The sequence below is a fragment of the Sturnira hondurensis genome, unplaced genomic scaffold (assembly GCF_014824575.4).
Source record: "Sturnira hondurensis isolate 20B ecotype Veracruz unplaced genomic scaffold, ASM1482457v3 Scaffold0021795, whole genome shotgun sequence".
Classification (NCBI taxonomy): domain Eukaryota; kingdom Metazoa; phylum Chordata; class Mammalia; order Chiroptera; family Phyllostomidae; genus Sturnira; species Sturnira hondurensis.
In genome coordinates, this window is record NW_028094426.1 from 5,751,541 (window position 1) to 5,770,813 (window position 19,273).

Sequence of the window (19,273 nt, forward strand, 5' to 3'; positions counted from 1 at the left end):
AGTGTATTCATTGAGAAGTCAGTAGCGAACTTATTGGGGCTTCCTTGTATGTTACTTCCATTTTCTCCCTTGCTGCCTTTAACATTCTCTCTTTGTCTTGGAATTTGGCCATTTTAATGGTGATGTGTCTTGAAGTGGGCCTCTTTGGGTTCCTCTTGATTGGGACTCTCTGTGATTCATGGATTTGTGTAACTTTTTCTCTCATCAAATTAGGAAAATTTTCCATCATTACTCTTTCAAATAGGTTTTCTACCCTTTGTTCTTCTTCTCCTTCTGGTATTCCTACTATTCGGATATTATTATGTTTCATATTGTCTTGCATTTCTCCTAATCCCTCTTCATTATTTCTCAGCTTCTTTTCCTTTTCTTGCTCTTTCTGGGAGTTTTTTTCTACTTTGTCTTCCAGCTTGCTGATCTGATCTTCTGCTTCATCAATCCTGATTTTGATTCCTTCTACTGTGTTCTTCAGTTCAGAAATTGTATTCCTCATTTCCTCTCTGCCTTTGCTGATATTTTCTATTTCCTTTTTCATGTTGATATAGTTTGCTGTGAGTTCATTGTAGCTGTCCTCTAGTTTCTGGTAGCTCATTGTGACCTCTTTGAATTTCCTGATAGCCAGTGCTTTGAATTCAATATCTGTTAGTTGACTTGCCTCTATTTCATCTAACAGTCTTTCTTAGGCTTCCTCCTCTTCTTTCATTTGTGGATTGTTTCTTTGTCTTTCCATTGTTTGTGAGACTCTTCTTGTTAGCCTCAGCTTCTTAAATTGATTTCTTCTGACTCCCTGAATTTATGGTGTGAACTTCTGTGGTAGAATAACTGTGAAATTCAGTGGTGCAGTCTCCTTCAGGTATCTTGATGTTCTCCACTTCCACCTACTTGTGTGTGTGTGTGTGTGTGTGTGTGTGTGTGTGTGTGATCAGTTGGAGGGGGAGGAAAAATGGTTTATAACAGCAGAAGAGTATTTTATATTTACAGTCACAGCCGGTAGAGAAGAGATAGAAGATCTTTAGGCTATATAGTGTTAACCGTAATCTTCAACCCAACTTGCCACTTTTAAGAAAGGATGGACAAAAGATAAGTCTCTTGTTGGGGAGGGAAGGCTTGTGAGTTGGATCTAGGAAGCAGTGAGGTTGTGGGCAGTCAGATTTTGAGGTAAGGTGAGAGTAAAGAATAGTAAATAGGTATAGCATGTGAGCAAATAGAGTTAATCACTACAGTAATAGAATTCAGGAACCTGTAAAGTGGGCTAAAATCTGGGAGATGTGTTGTGAAGTATGGACAGTTGTATAGAACAGCTATTATTTACAATAATATTGGAGCAACAATCATATGACAGACTCTATGTGATCTGTCTGAATAGGGGATATAGAACTCTGGGTAGTGTGCTAAAGGAAAACAAGTGATGTGAAGTATAGTGTGGATGAAAGACCAGGGGAAACCTGCCAATCATACAATATAACCAGCCAAGACTAAGAAGCCCATAAGAAAGAGGAGGAATACAAAGATACTATAAAAATATAAAAGAAGTGAGAATAATGAAAGAAAAAATAATAACAAATATGCAGCAACTTGATGCTTCTCTGCTATAGCACAGTGAAATTTGTCTCTCTGTCTCTGGTGTTGAGATGCCCCCTCTTTGGGTCCCACTATGGTCCTTTTCTAGTTCCCAGTTGTTTGTGTCTCTTGTGGGTAAAAGAAAACAAAGCAACAAACTAACAAAAAAAAGGCAGGAGAAGGGAGAGAAAAGCAATAAGTTTGGGAAGAAAGGAAAAAGGACTAAAACAGGAATAAAGAAAGGAGAGGAACAAAGTATTGAAAGATAAAGCAATAATAAAATTAAAAATATCTAAGATTACTAAAAAAAATTACTAAAGAAAAAAACAAAACAAAACAACAACAACAACAACAACAAAAACCCCTTCCTTTGTTGGTTTCAAACTGTCCAAACCAGTTTTTCTGGTTGCAACAGGACCTCTCTGTGAGCTGGAATGCAGGTGCGCATGCGCCAGCCAGGCAATCAGACTCAAGTGCAGGTGCCCATGACCTACCAGGTTGCCTGGGTCCCATGGGATCTGGCATGGTCCTTCCCAGTCCTGTGGTGGGACTCAAATGCTTCTGTCCCTCCTCTGGATCGCTGCCAGGCTGGGTGGGAAGCAAGCCAAGCTGCCATTGCAGGAGAACATCTCAGTCCACTTTTCCAAAAAAACTTCTTCAAAAAGCCTGCCTCTCAGCCCAGCCCAATCCCCAGCCAGACCGTTGATGACAATGTGCCTCTCAATTCTCCTGGGCTGGCGACCACAGAGTCCATAGTTGAACATGGCCCTTTTTCCTTGTTACCCTCTCTGTAAACTCAAGCAGACAGGTCTCTGCCCAGTGTTGCCCAGCCTTGCTTAGATGGGGAGGGAGGGAGCTGATAAATGGCGCTGGTCACCTACTGAGGCCACTGGGTGCCCGGGCTCCTGTGGCAGTCTCCTCCAGCGCTGGTCTCAGACCAATGCCTCTGGACCCCAGCTGCAGCGGCAGCACCAGTGCTGCCTGGCCATGGGCGCCCACTCCCACTGCTGCTCTTGTCTTTACTCAGGTCCCCGAGACCGCACTGACCTGTCGCTGTCCGGTCCTTCAGTGTCCATCACAATCTCTGGCCTCTTAATTTCATAAATGCTGGGGAACCGTTGGTTGATTGGGCTGTTCCTCAGTATATCTGCCAGGATTTTCTCCTATGTGTACAGGAGCTGGAATCACTCCATCCTACTCTGTCCCCATCTTCCGTGTATATCCTAATCTTGGGTAAATTAATTATGATGTGTCTTGGTGTGTTCTTCCTTGAGTTCAACTTCTTTGGGACTCTCTGACCTTCCTGAACTAGCATGTTTATTTCCTGCATCAGATTGGGGAAGTTTTCCTTCAATATTTTTTCAAATAAGTTTTCAATTTTCTGCTCTTCCTCTTGTCCTTCTGGTAACCTTATAATTCAGATGTTGGAACATTTATAGTTTTCCCAAAGGTTCCTAAGCCTTTCCTCATTGTTTTAAATTCTTGTTCTAGTTGACTGTTTCTTTCTTTCTTTTGTTCCAAATCTTTTATTTGAGTCCAAGTTTTCTTCCTTTCACTATTGGCTCCCTGTGTATTTTTCTTTATTTCACTTTGCACAGCCTTCACTTCTTCCTGTTTTTTCAATCATACTCAATCATTTCTGTGAACATCCAGATTACTAATGTTTTGAGCTCTGTATCTATTAGGTTGGCTATCTCCTCATCACGTTGTTCTTCTTCTGGAGTTTTGATCTGTTCTTTCATTTGAGCCATATTTCTTTGTCTCAGTATACCTGTTAGATTGTAAGGGTTGAAGCCTTAAGTATTAGCTACAGCAGGGCAAACTCCTTTGCTGTGCTATGATGCTGTGGGTGAGACAGGAGTCAGAGAGGGAACAATGCCACTTGCTTGGCTCTCACCCCACTTCCAGTCAATTCCTCTGCTGCCCAGGGGCAAATTGAGTCCTTTGAGGTGCTTGTCTTGGTGTTGATTCCTGAGGTGGGTGGGTGGGTGGGTGTCCATTCTAGAACCCCAGGGGCCCCTCCAACAGACAGTTTTGTGAGACTGGCAGTTTCTCCTGCCACTGAAACCCCCACAAGTTTTTACAGCCAGAGGTTTTGAGGCTTTAGTTTACCACTCTGGAACCCTGGATTGTGTGGTCTGTCCCCCTGGTTGCTCCCCAATTGTTCCTTCTGGCTTATCTGCACACTAATGTGGGACCACCAGGTGCACCAGCTGCCACCTTGCCATGCGTCCTCTCACCTTAGCTGCCCATCTCCACCCCTCCTACCAGTCTGGATGAATCTTTCTCCTTTAACTCCTTGATTGTAGGATTTCCATACAGTCTGATTTTCTGGCAGTTTTTTTTTTTATTGTTATCCTTCTTTTGATTGTGTGAGGAAGGGAAGCATATCTACTTATTCCTCCATCTTGGCTGGAAGCAAGAGTATTTTTAAACATTCATAGTTTATCATTCCATGACATCGAGTGAAGAGTAATGAAACTAATTTCAGCCTAGCAAAGTTCTTGCATGCACCATGTCTTGTGATCTTATTTGGTAGATAGGTAGATACATTTACACATGCACATGTATTCAATATTATGAATTATACATAACAATTTATACACACATACATGAAAAGTACACAAAAAGTTCTATAACAAAGGGATATTACATAAGCATTTAGGAAAAAGGTACAAAGATGTTTTCAACAGAAGAATTTGTATTTACTAAGGACATCTGCCAAGGACAGTCATATTCTTGTCAGTGCTGCAAGGTACATGTTTTTATTCCATTTTACAAGTGAGGAGACTAAGGGTTAAGTCAAGGGTCTGGTACAAGGTCACATAAATATGAAAGCTAATCATCTAAACTCAAGCACCTCCTCAAATTCTCAAATTGTCAACTTTCTTATCATAATAATCACACATTGTTCAGCTGATGTCTAACAGCTGTTTCTGTTATGGTTCTCTATGTTGTTTTCCTGCTCCCCATTTGCAGAGAGCTATTTTCAGAATCAACTGCCTTTCAGTCAAGATCAACTTGTCCTACTTTAATTCTCATCAAGTGATATCATATAAGGTTGACTCTATTGTACTGATTGCCAAACTTTGCTGACACTGAAACTACCTAGGAATCTGGAAAGACATGTGTGTGTTGTATTTCTGTCCCAAACATTCTCATTCAATTGTTATTCAATTGTTATTCTCTGATAATTGCTATTATCAGAGAATCCAGGGGTCCTAAAGCTCCTATGAAATTCCAATGTGCAGCAAAATTTAGGATTTTTATGAATTTTATGAAAAGTTTAGTCTTTTCTGGTCTGAACCAAAAAGTCCTAGGTCATGCCACTGGACTGTATTACTCACTGCCCCTTTATTGCAGTGACCTGTGGACCTCCAGTACACTCCCCTAATTCCTTCAAGATTTTAGCAATGGCCACTTCAAAATTATTACTGTCATAATTCCTGGTGGTTTCCATAACCACGAAGATAATCCTTTGAATATCTTGTCTTCAAATTTTTGCCTCCTTCCTTGAATCGAGGTTCACCTTTGTACTGCCTAAGTCACCTCTCTTATACCCTTATAACCCCCATAAGTTTTACCAATAATTGCAGTATTACTCAAGCCCAATTTCAAGTGCACCTTTCCAAACACCACGTCCTATCTTTGAAGATCATTTATTTTTGTCCTGGACTTTAATAATTATTCAAGTTTATTTGGACCTGTCTTTGAATCTTCAATTATTCTACAACTTCTTCATTGTCCCTTACCCACCTCATAGTCCCACCTTGTTCTTATCCACCTTAGAGTCTAGAATTCATTGGTATCATTATTCCTGAACACACATTATCTCCCATTTTTCCCTCCACAAAAGTCCTCTGGCAAAACTCCAAATTTGCCTAAACACCCTTAACCTCAAGTACACCTTTGGTGCCGCCAAGCAATTCTACAAATTTCCCTAATTCATTTGCTCAGCCATTTCCTTAGCTCCTCACTCTGAGCTGGTGACCTAGAGTCTTATTCTGCTGAAAAATATGTGTCAAATTTCAAGAAAACATCCACATGGGTCTAACCACAAAACCTACCACATCATCGTCTTTGTGAGCTCACATACTTGATTTTCCCTCCTATTGTGCGGATGAATCTTACATGCTCTTAAGTATGACCACCTTTTGCTTACACACTAAACCCTACTCCTCTCGTGTACTTAAGGACCTCATTTGGTAAAGTTCCTCTTTCCTAGAGATCATACACATACTGTAATGGTTACTACTTTAAAAAATTCTCCCTTGACTCCATATCTCCCTCTAGTATCTGCCTCATTTCTGATTGACTTTACCGAAAAACTTATCACAAGAATTCCTTATTCTCACTCTCTCCATTTGCTCCACAGCTGCATTATGTATTTCACTGAATATCCCATTTTTCTCTTCAACCCATTCTAATTGGGCTATTGTCCTTACAGCTGAAACAGCTTTTTACATTACCCCAAAAGACATCCACATTTCCAGATCTGATGATCTTACTCTTCCTCTTAAGCTCAGCAGCAACATTTGAGGCAACATATCACTCCTCCCATTTTCAATCAACTGTTCTACTTGGCTTTTAGGACAACACATTTTTTTAGTTTCCTTCTTACCTTGCCAGTGGCATCTTTTTAGTCTATTTATTGGTTCTTCCTTAGCATCTAACACATAAAATTTGGTATCCTTGAGTTTCTATACTTTTTTCCTTTCTACACTTACTTCCAAGTCACCCCAACCAATCTCATGCTTTGTAATCTCTATGCCAAAGTGATTCCCAATATTTTGTCCTCAGTTTAGGCTACTTCCCTGAACTCATCTCAGATATCTAGCTGCCTATGCAATGTAACTACTTTGATGCTAAGAGCCATCTCAAAATCGGTGTATTCAAAAACAAACTCTTACCAGCTGTGGGTGTCGCCCATGAGGCCCACCTTGTTTCACCTGGACCAATGAGGGGACGGACCAGAAGAAACTGATTAAGAGAAGAAGGATGAGGCAGAGATGCAAATGTCTTGAAACGGATTAGAAGCCTTAGTGTAAGATATGAGTTAACTGTTGCCTGCTGCTCTAAGAATTGCTTCCAATGTCTTCACCTAGGACTTTTTAATTATTTTTTTATTTTACTTATTTATCTTTAGAGGGGAGGGGAAGGAAAAAGGAAGAGAAACATCAATGTGTGGTTGCTTCTCGTGCATGCCCTGCTGGGAACTGGCCCCTGCTGGGAACTGGCCTGCAACCCAGGAATGTGCCCTGACTGGGAATCGAACCTCGATCATCTGGTTTGCAGGCCCACGCTCAATCCACTGAGCTACACCAGCCAGGGCTGGATCTTTTATTTCTCTTAAAAAAATCTCTACCCTTGAATTTGTTAACCTAAAAATAAGAGCTATGAAAAGACAGAAATAAATAAATATTGATAACTCTTGACTCTTTCTAAAACCAACCTGCTATTCCTCTAGTGTGCCGCATCTCAGATAATTGTATCTTATTTTTTTTAATTTGCTCAGATCAAAAACCTTAGAATCATTCTTGGCTGTCTTTTTTTCTTACATATCACATCAGTCCATCAGCAAATCCTGCTGGCTACTCTTTAAACATGCATTTTGAATCCACTGCTTTTTACTTCCCCTACCAGCATCCCCCTGGTGTAAGCCACCACTATCGCCGGGACTGTTGCAACTTACCTTCTCAATGAGTTTACTGCTCTCTTCAGTAGCTTATAGTTTTCCAAGTACAGCTTTTTTACCTCCTTGGTTAAATTCACTCCTAGGGACCTTATCTTTTTGTTGTTGCAATAGTAAATGGAATTGTTTTCTTAGTTTCTTTTTCTGATAGCTCATTATTGGTATGTAAAAATGTCCTAGGGCACTATTGGTGGGAATGCAGCCACTATGGAAAACAATATGGAGTATCATTAATAAACTAAAAATAGAACCCCCTTTTGACTTAGCAATTGCACTTCTGGGAATATACTCCAAGGATCCCGAAACACCAATACAAAAAACATATGCACCCTTATGTTTATAGCCGCATTATTTATAATAGCCAGAATTTGGAAGCAACCTAAATGCCCATCAGTAGATGAGTGGATAAAAAAGCTGTAGTACACTTACACAATGGAATATTATGCAGCAGGTAAAAGAAGACACTATTAAATTTTGCAAGAGCATGGATAGACCTGAAGAAAATTATGCTACGTGGATTCAGCCAGTCAGTGAAAGAAAAATACTCCATGCTCTCACTTATATGTGGAATCTAATGAACACAATAAACTAAAAAGCAAAATAGTAACAGAAGCCTAGATACACAAAACAGGCTGACAGCTGCTGGAAAGGGCGGGGACAAAAGATGGTGGAGGGATTAACCAAAGAACATTCATGCATAACCCATAGACATGGACAACAATATGGGAACTGGCTTGGGGAGAAGGTGGGGCTGGGAGGAGGTGGGGAGAGAGAAAAAGTGAGGGCAACTGTAACAGCATAAGCAATAGAACTAAGATTAAAAAAATAAAAATAAAAATAAGTGAGCTTACAGTTTCCACCTCTGTTCCCTTCTAATTTACTCTCCACCTACAGCTGGACATTTCCTTTTAAAATACAAGACTCCTCAGCTCTGTTCCTCCCAGTGCCTATATCTCACTTAGATGAAAACCAAAGTCACTATATAATTGACAAGGCCGTCCATTATCTGCCCTTTGCCATCTCTGACCACGTCACCCCTCTAACCACTTCCCCCTTGCTCACTACACTCGGCCTCACTGGCGTCCTTGCTGTTGCTCAGACAGGACAAGCACATTTCACCTGCCTCTTCCTGATCTCTGCGTCTGGATTCTTTTCTCTCCAATCCGAGGGCTACTCAGATTATTTCCTTCTCAGAAACCACTTCCCTGATTATTCTATATGAAAATACAGAAGGCCTTTTTAAAATCACTTATTTCTACTCATTGTATCAAATGTCGCCGGTTTTTCAGTAAAAGGTCACATAGTAAATATTTTTTAGCCTTTGCCACACTACTTAACTCTGCCATTGTAGTGCAAGAGTGGCCACAGATAATATGCGAGGGAATGGGCATGAATGTGTTCTCCTAAAGCTATAAAGCTGTATTTACACAAATACCCATGGGCCAAATTTGGTCTGTGGACCACGGTTTGTCAATACCTGCCTCTATGGTGCCTGTTTCTCTCCTAAACCTGCCCTCTAGAATGTGAACTCCCTGCCGGCAAAACTTTCTAACAGTCAATGGTCAATTAACATTTTAAAATAAACATTCAATGTTGTACAATCCTATCTCTTGTTTGTAATTGTTTCACTTCCTTCTGTGATATTCTGCCATGGGTTTGGTCAGTGCCAAATGACAATATTTTCATCATTAAGAGGTCATTCTGCATGTTTGGTTAGAAATTTCAGTGGTTTCTACTATGGAAATGAGTTGTTGAAAAAGAGGAAAAAGAACAGTTAGTGGTCATTGGTTGATTTTCTTTATAAAAATATAAAGTCAATTCTTTACAAAATTTACATGTTTTGTGGTGAAGTAAATCCTTATTCTTTGGCATCTTTGAATTGCATTTTCTTTTTTTCCCTCATGGCTAGCAAAAGTTGCACATTTTTATTTAAAACTGCATTTTGATGGACCTAAACATGTTTTTTAATTTTTTTTATTTTTCAATTACAGTGGACATACAATATTATACTAGTTTCAGGTCTACAACATAGTGATTAGACATTTATATAACTTACAAAGTGATTACCTCAATATATTTAGTACCCATCTGATACCATACCTAGTTATTAAAATATTAGTGACTATATTTCATATGCTATACTTTACACCTTCATGACTATATTGTAGCTATCGATTTGTACTTCTTAATCCTTTCCCCCTTTTCACTCAGTTCCTTCAGCGCCCTCCCATCTGGCAGTCATCAAAATGTTCTCTCTATCTATGAGTTTGTTTCTGCTTCCTTTGTTTGTTTTTGGTTTTTAGATTGTACGTATAAGTGAAATCACACAGCATTTGTGCTTCTCTGTCTGACTTATTTCACTCAGCACGATACCCTCCAGGTCCATCCATGTTGTTGCAGATGGCGAGATTTCATTCTTTTTATGGCTGAGTCGTATTTTATTGTATATATGCGCACCACTTCTTCTTTACTCACTCATTTTTTGATGGCTGCGAAGGTTGCTTTCATATATTTACTGTTGTAAATATGCCTCACTGAACATATGGATGTATATGTCTCTTCACGTTCGTGTTTTGGGTTTCTTTGGATACCCAGAAGTGGAATTGCTGGATCCTTCTTTGTCTCTTGTTATAAACTTTGTTTTCAAGTCTATTCTATCTGGTATAAACATTGCTAGTTCAGTTTTTCTTTCTTTCATTTTTATTCTCATTAAATGCTTTCCCATCCCTTTACTTTCAGTCTCTGTGTGCCTTTCAATCGGAAGTGACACAACACCTGAAAGGGTCTTGTTTTCTACTCCATTCAGCTACCCTATGTCTTTTGATTGGAGCATTTAATCCATTTATACTTAAAGTAATTGTTGATAGATATGTAATTATTACCATGATATTATTTATTTTTTTAAACATTTTTTTTCTTCTTAAAGAAGTCCCTTTAACATTTTGTGCAGTATTGGTTTGGTGGAGATATATTTCTTTTGCTTTTTCTTGTCTGAGATACGTAACATTTTCTTCAAAAGCAAAAACCGAATCGAATCTGAATCAATTTTGAAATAACTTAGTCTATATTTATTGTCCTAAAATAAAGTAATATTAAAATTAAGTGCTCAGAACAACAATCCATTTTTCTGAGGGAAGTTGTTCACCCTGTAACAGAAATAACAGGTCATTATTTTTAGTTTCACAAACCATAGAAGATGCACATGTTCAGGCTCTCAAACACACATCATGACTGAGAATTACATGGATGCTTCTATAGAGGTTTCCAGTGCAATATTGCTCTAAACACCATTAGAATCCCACTGCCATGAAACTCTAAAGCCGTTAGCTCAAAAACAGAGGAGAAATACATGGTTCTTTACAATCCATCCTACCACCATGTCTCTATGGTCACTGATAGTGGTGTTGCTTCCAAAGATGTATTCACATTAAAACATCAAGGTCTATAATTTACTCGAGTTAAATTTTATACCAGCATAAAATTTTTCAATGTACAGCTCATCCTAGAACTAAAACAAAATGTTTTCTAAACTGAACCTATTTGGTCTCATCTATGTGTTCCTAAATTATGTGTTAAATACATCATCTTGGTGTTCCTGATAGAAGCTGTTGGGACTTTTCATTTTCCTAATTGTCATAAGCAATGCAGGAAATTTTCAAAGACTATGATGAGTTCCTAAAACATAAAATGCTTCTACAAGTCAACATCTTACAACCCTCTGCAGCCTCCATCAGTTAGGTATTTTTGATTTGTTTACTAGATTACTATTCTAATAAAAACATGAAATATTAAGAAAAGTTCTCCTTCTTAATAATAGGCAGTTTTTGCTTTAAAATTGTTGATAAAAAGCCAAATTAATAAACAAATACAAAGAATTATCCAAACAAATTTAATTTCTTCCTCATCTCAAGATGCTGGCCCCCACGGAGAGGTTTGGGAAAGAAAGCTACTCTCCTTGCATTTACCGTGATCATAAAAATTCTCTGTCTACCTAGTCTTGGAATTATCACCTTGTACTTTTCTGAAAACAAAAGTGCACACAGTTTACAATATGCATTTCTAAAAGAAAATAAACACATTTCATTCAGATGTTTGTGAAACTGAACACGGACACTGTCATCTGAGAAGCAGAATTTATGGGAAAACAAGAGAAAAGATGGTTCTGGGATCATTCAAATCCCAAAGGAAGAGAGAGACACATCTCACTTAGCAAGAATTCCCACCAGAAACAAGGACACATGCAGTTGAGACAACGAAAACCTGAATAGAACCCAAAAACAATAGACAGATAAGAAGGTTTAAATGAGTGAAAACTATTTTTTGTTGTTTATGATTATAGAGCTACAACTAGCTTTAAAGGCAGTTTTCCCATAATAAAATTTTAAAACTCATTCAAATATAAAAGTTGTTTAAGTTATTCCAGTTCCATCCATGCTGTTGTAAAAGGTAGGAGCTCCTTCTTTACTTCAATATTTTAATAAACTTTGGCTTAATAGTAACCAAACAGTCTTGAGATTAAAATAATTGGTTGATATTTTTTGATGAGAAATAACTCATATCAGTCAGTATTCCAAGGAAAAGCAGCAGATATGTAAAGTAAGAGCTCTGAGAGCTACTTCGGGAAATTTCTGTAAGTGACCATCAGTGGGACACCCTATGTGTTGTGCCCTTGGACTAGGTGTCGCCCTGAAGTTAGTTATATTCCAGAAAAGAAGGAACATTAGCCTGACTTGAAAAAAACAACATACTGCTTATTACATTGAGTTCTGTTGGGGCATCTGAAATAACCCTAAGGTGTAGTTCAATTCCATGTGAAATCCCACAGGTTTTCTTAACTTTGCCAATATTCTATTTTGTGAAATCAAATGAGTAAGAAAAACTAATACATTTTTATAAGGAACAAAATAGTAACATGAGGATTCTGTCTTACTAGAATGTTAAAATTTGTTATGAAGTTATAATAATAAAAGCTAGAACAAGAATAAACAGATAAATGGAAGATTATAGGGAGCCTTCAAATACACAGCTATGTAAGAAATTGGTGTGTGATACATGTGTGATCAGCAAGAAAATTTGTGATCAGTAAAAAATATGCAATAACTAAAAAAATGTATAATAAGTAGACAAGAAGGCCTCAATAAATGGTTCTGGGAAATTAATCAATTTACTTCAAAGAAAAAAACAAGTAATTCCTAGTTAATTATAAAGTTAAATATTAAAAAGTCAAAGCCAAAAAAGTAAAGTTAGGAGAAAAAGTAAGTAAATATTGTCAATGCATTATATAGAAAAACTCCTGAACAAAAAATTATTACATTTGATTATTTGAAAGTACTACTAATAACTGCTATTGTCAAAATTAAAAGGTAAGCATTAAAATGGAAAAGATATTTACAGCGTGTATGGATTCAGATGATATTCTTAATGTATCATGAGTTCTTATGAACCTGAGAGCAATATGTCACACACCAAATAAAGCTGGGGAAGAATCACAAATAGGCAGTTTATGAAAGAAAGAATTTAAAGTCCTTTAAGAATAGGAAATTGATAATTTCCTTAATAAATAAAGAATGCAATTAAAAATAATATGGAAACCTTCGCCTATAATTTTTTTAAATGTATGTATATATTCCCTGACTGGTGTGGCTCAGTGGGTTGACTGCCGGCCTGTGACAAAGGGTCACCGGTTCCGTTCCCAGTCAGGGCCCACTTCTGGGTTCAGGACCAGGTCCCCAGTAGGGGGCCTGTGAGAGACAACCACACACTGATGTTTCTCTTCCTCATTTCTCCCTCCCTTCCCTTCTCTCTAAAAATAAATAAATAAAAATTTAAAAAAAAATTGTTATACAATGACAATACCTAAACCTACAAAAATAAAATGAAAGAGCATTGTGATAGGTTGTGGGAATTATAAGTTGGTAAATTTTTCTGGAAGAAAGAAATATAGATTTTTGTCAAAACGTTTTAAAAAGTAAAACCAAAATGGAAACAAAGTAAATGTAAATGATTAAAGAAATGATCGTGAACAAGATTGTGGATTTGCATAATATTCTCAATGGAAAACTCATGATGGGTTACTAAAAAGCAAGTATCAAAGAAATATATATTGTGATGCCGGTTTGTTCATACATACGATTTCACAGAAAAAAAAGACAAATGCATTACTCGCAATTTATCATTTCAGATTTGTGTTATTATCTTGGTGTTGCCCAAAATATCCAAAAGGGGCATGTATTACTGTTGTTTTTAGGAATTATTATTTAAAGTAACATGTTTGCAGCCACCAAGTATAGGTCCTGGACTTCAGTAGAATTATATGACATAGTTCTCCTGCCCTCAAGGAGCTTAGAGTTTCACTCCACACAAGCTTATACATAAGAGAGAATCCATATACATATGACAGGTTATGTTCAAAATCAAAACAGAGAGTAATTTTTATTTTGAGATTCAGAGGCTTGTGAATTACATAGTAGCTAATGAAGGGTGTCAGGGCTGGGTGTTGAAGGAAGATAAGAGTTTGTCTAATGAGAAAAGATAAGTGATAAGGACCTGAGAAGAAGCAGTCAGGGTTGGACATGGCATAACCAAGAGACAATGAAGACAAATGCCTGACATCTTATATAAAGTTATAAGATGTATGGAAAACCAACATAACAAAAACAGCCTTTGAAAACGTTCATTTTCTTACAGGGGTTAGAAATCAGAGCCTGTTTCTTTGAGAAAGAGGGAAAAATCATTTTAAAAACTGACAAAAATGAGTGATTGAAATGTACGAGCATTGTAAAATTTTTTCATGAGGCACCAAGTTTGACATTGTGAGTACATCTAAATTCCTTAGAGATAAATGGAACTATTCACTGCAAAAAAGGGGGCTGTGCCGAGCAGGACTTGTATATGCGCTGTGCGGGAGAGACAGAACTTTCCCATGACCTAGGGACACTGCAAAATGACCACAGATGGTTTACACCAGGAAAGCTGGAGAAACTGCATAAAGTCCTGTGAAAAATCTTAGCTTAGGAAAAAAATAAGAGGAAACAAATAAGAGGTCACTAGCAACCTCCAAATTAAAGGTAGTCTTTCTGAATCAGCCTAGCTGAGATTCTGTCCACATATGACATTCTAAATTGCCAAGGTCTGGAGAGAAGATGAGACTCAAAGTGAGTTCCCAACCCTGAGTTTTATTATCTCATTGTTACGCACCAGAGAGATTTATGGGAGCCTCTCCCATAAATATTTTGAGTGTACTAAATAAATGACTTATTCTCACTGGACCTTTTTATAAGGAAGCCATGCCATATGCCAGAGAAGTACTGAGTGAATGGTTGGTGACCAGAACACTAGCTATACTGATAATTATCTTAGGGAAATGGCATCTCATAGTTAACCTCACTGAGTTTCCACTTTTATTATCTTGCAACAAGAACACAGTGAAAGCAGAACAACGCAATCAGTCCTCACAAGGCTGAGAGGACCGCTGTTCAGAAGCACTGTTCAGAATGTTCTAACACAGGAAATTCCAGCTAAATCCATAAAAGTCTAATTAGTATGCAATACCCTATAGACCACTGGGTGAAATCCTGTTGGTCTGTGGGGTCATAGAGTCTACAATATTAGACCTAAAAACCACCTGGTCTGCTTCCTTCACTTGGTAGCTGTACCTAACATTGATTGAATGCAGTCTAACTTCAGGCTTGAGGTAAACAGTACTTTAGTTATAAATGTATAAGGTAAACGATATTTGAGGTAAATGATATCGTTATGAGATACATAATATTTTACAGATGAAAGATTGAGGTATAAGAGAATGTCAGGCACTCGTTGGAGAGCACCCAGCTAAGGGGCAGTTGTGCGAGGGCCACCCATTGCAGCGCCATGCTCACGCGCACTTTGCTCCACTGGGAAGAGCGGAGGTCCAGGCGTTTGTCATCATTGTCTCTTGGTTATGCCATGTCCAACCCTGACTGCTTCTTCTCAGGTCCTTATCACTTATCTTTTCTCATTAGACAAACTCTTATCTTCCTTCAAGACCCAGCCCTGACACCCTCATTAGCTACTGTGTAATTCACAGTAAACCTCTGAATCTCAAAATACAAATTACTCTGTTTTGATTTTGAACAAGGATGGTTAAGTGCTTTCCACTTAAGGGTTGCGAAAGATCTATCTAATATCATAAAAATAATAAATAATAAATTGCCCATTAGAAAGATAGTGTAGAAGTTGAAATACGGCTAATTACTTAAGGGGAAAAACACATTTGACATGATTTTAAAGCTTCATGGAGATATTTTGAATATTGAAGATGCAATATCAAGATATCACTATTTGTTACTTTTCTGATAAATGTTGGTATGCAAGCATCAGCACAAATTTATCCCTCTCCATCAGTGAATGATAGTTCCATGCAGAGGGAGAATATTAGAGGTAATGGTTAAGGGAGGTACTCTGGAATTAGCAGAGCTGAGTTGAATCCTGGTCCCAAGACTTACTGGCTGTGACATGTTGTCTTAGTCATTGCTGTATCCTGAATGTCTAGTAAAAGGTCTGACACATAATAAACTGGTAATAAAACTTTATTGAATTTTTAGCATTTAATTCATTTTTCCAGAATTTAGACTTGGTACCTCTCTTTTTCTGTCTCTCTCTCTCTCTCTCTCTCACACACACACACATCAAGACATTTTTTAAAGGATAGTGTAGCATAACATTTCTGCTCTTTTCTTTCTCTTTTTTGGTCATGTTTAAGAATAGCTGCTTCCCCTAAGACAGTGACATTTGTAGAATAACATTAAAGTTATGCTATGGCTATTTTAACCACAAATTCAATCAGCACAAATACAGCCATACTTCCATATTGCGTGTTCAGGTCCAGATGATGTTAATAAAGTGAGTATTGCAATGAAAGGAGTCATAATCTTTTTTGCGGGTGGAGGGTCTTGCCTTCAATTTGTGAAAAACACGGTACTTGCAAATCACAATAAAAGAAGGTATGCCTCCATTTTGAATTCTAAAATAGTCCGTTTGTCTCTTTTGGTTACATTAAATAAAATATTTCTCTCCACTTTGTGCTCCATTAACCTGACTGATTAGAATGTCTTTGGCTAGCATTTATTTTTTGAAAGAAGCAAAAGAAGCTGAGAAACTCTTTGTACAGTGTCTCCCATGACCTAAGAAACATAAGGCCCTTTAGCCAGGCACTAATGTCTGCTCTTCTGAGCACTAGCAGCATTGAATCAAAATTAAAAATTATACAAAAACCTAAAAATGTATCTCAAAGCACCCAAAATCACCAAAACAAATACCTAATATAAAGCCCCGAGTAATATGGAAGACAGGAAGTGGGGAACAAAGAAGAAAATTCTATTTAGTGAAATATGCATTACCCTTAAGACTTCTGATTGCCCACTTTAAACTTGCATTTTCCTTTAACGGTAGGCCCAGTTACAATGAAACTATTCAACTCCCCTCAAACAATGCAGATTAAAAGACTTTGGTTAACACCCTAGCTTTATTACTAGCTAGCTGCAAGTTTTAGCCAAAATAATCTGAGCTTCCTCAACCTTACTCATGTTTAACTGCGACAGTTGGAATTGATTATGCCTAAAGGCATTTTTAGATCTAAAACACTATGAATCATCAGGTTCATGACAAAGTGAGATCTAGAAGATGAACCGTGTTACAAATACTCATTTAATATATTCATTTATGTGTTCAGTCCTCACTGAGCCAAGCACTTTTCCAGCACTTCACATGAGGTGTGAACACCTTTAATCCTTCCAACATCCCCACGAGATAAGCACTCTTTTTATACTGATTTTATAATGAGGAAGCAAAGGTACAGTCGTCACAAATGTAGTGGTCAAGCAATACAGCTGGTAATCAGACGCAGGCCACCTGGCTCAGACCCACGGGTTGAAGCACTCTGAGATTCTGCTACTGTGGATTTCTAGCCGTTTGTCCTCATCTAGAGGGGGAAAGACCCCACGCTGACCGCAGCAGCACTGGGTAATGGTTCCAGGAGAGAAAAGCATTTTGAGAGTTAAAAATGACTTCCCCCACCTCCAGAGGACTAGGTACATATCTCTAGCTCCTCCCAAATTTTAAGTATTTTCTTTAGTTTTTATTGCTTAGTCTGATTGCTGGGATTTAAAAATAATGCTGATAGACCAATATCTTTGTTCTTTGTGTTGAGACAACTAGAAATACATGCTGCACAATTACCTCAATCCCTAAAGACACCATGAGCAGACTTATTTAAAGATATGAATATTGTTTTTTAATATAATCACTATTTGTTCTCACAAGACTATCATAAAATGTATAATAAGTGGAAAAAAGTTGTGCAAGTGGAAACTTAGTTATGCCTGCAAGCATTGTGCAAATGTGCATTTGCGTATAGGTATGACTTATTAGAGATAGTGGAAGTCAGCAAAAGTATGCCTTATTATCAACAGTTCCTGAAAAAATAGATTAGTAAGTTTCTAGGTATTTATGTATTTTGGTAAACTTGTATGTACTTACGAAGGCAAGTTCTTAAGATCGAATTCATATTAAATCAAAAAAGGGATATTCATAGCATTTTTATGAGTAATAGTTAATAACTGGAAACAACTCAAATATGCATCAACAGTTGAATGAATAAATAAATTGTGGTAAATACATACAATTAAATACTACTCAGCAGTAAAATGGAATGATTGTTACACAACATAATATAGGTAAATCTGAAAATAATTATGCTGAGTGAAACAAGCCAAACTGACAAGAATACATCTATATGATCCCATGTATAAAATGGCCCAGAAAATATAAACTAATTCGTAATGGCAGAAAGCAGATTGCCCTGGCTGGGTAGCTCAATTGGTTAGAACGTCATCCCAATATGCCAAGATTGCAGATGCGATCCCTGGTTGTCAGGGCACCTATAAGAAGCAACCAAAGAATCAATCTCTCTTTTTCTCTCTCTCAAATAAATAACATAAAAAAAGAATGCAGATCAGGGTTTGCCTAGAAATAGAAGAGTTTGGGATGCGATTGGAGGGATGAATTACAAAAAGGCATAGGGAATTTAAGAGGGTGATTAATATGTTCATTACCCTGATTTTGTTTATGGTTTCCCTTGTGTACATACATCAAAATTTATCAAACTGCACTCTGTATTAGTTTTCTATTGCTGCACGGCAAATTATTACAAACCTAGTGGCTTAAAACAACACAAATTTTATATCTAACTATTCCTGTGGGCCCAGAGACCAGGCACAGATTAACTGGGTGAGGATCTCTCCAGGCTGAAGTCAAGGTGACAGCCAGGGCTGTGGTCTCATCTGCTACTCCAGGTCTTAAACCCCGGTGTCTCGTGGTTGTGGGACGGAGATCCTTATTATCTTGCTATTGTCAGCCAGAGGCTCTCTTAGCTCCTAGAGGCTGTGCTCAGGTTCTAGTTCTAGCCATGTGGCCTTTCCACAGCATTTGTGGAGGCTCATTTTATCAAAGCAGGAGAATCTCTCCAGCCTCTCTTATACAAGATAACGGAATCACAGGAGTGCTGATTACACTGCATTCACAAGTCCCACCCACTCTCCAAGGAACATTTCTCAATCAGCTGAGCTGCCTTAACAAAATGCATAGACGAGGTGGCTTAAACGACGGAAATTTATTTTCTCAGAGTGTTAGAGGCTAGAAGTCTAGGATCAAGATGTAGGCTGACTTGGCTCCTGGTGAGAACCCCCTTCCTGGCTTACAGATGGCCATTTCTTGCTATGGCCTCATATAGCCTTTCCATTCGCTCTCTCTTCCTCTTTTTACAAGGCCACTAATTCCATCATGAGAGCCCCATCCTCATGATGTGGTCAAATCCTAATTATTCCCAAAAGCCCCATCTCTGAATATCATCACATTAGGGGTTAGAACCTAAACATAGGAATTTTCTGCAGACACACTCAGCCCATAACACAGGGGACTGCACAGTGAGGGGTGGAAATCCTGGGAGCCATTGGAGAATTCTGCCTACCACTTGTCCCTTAAACACGT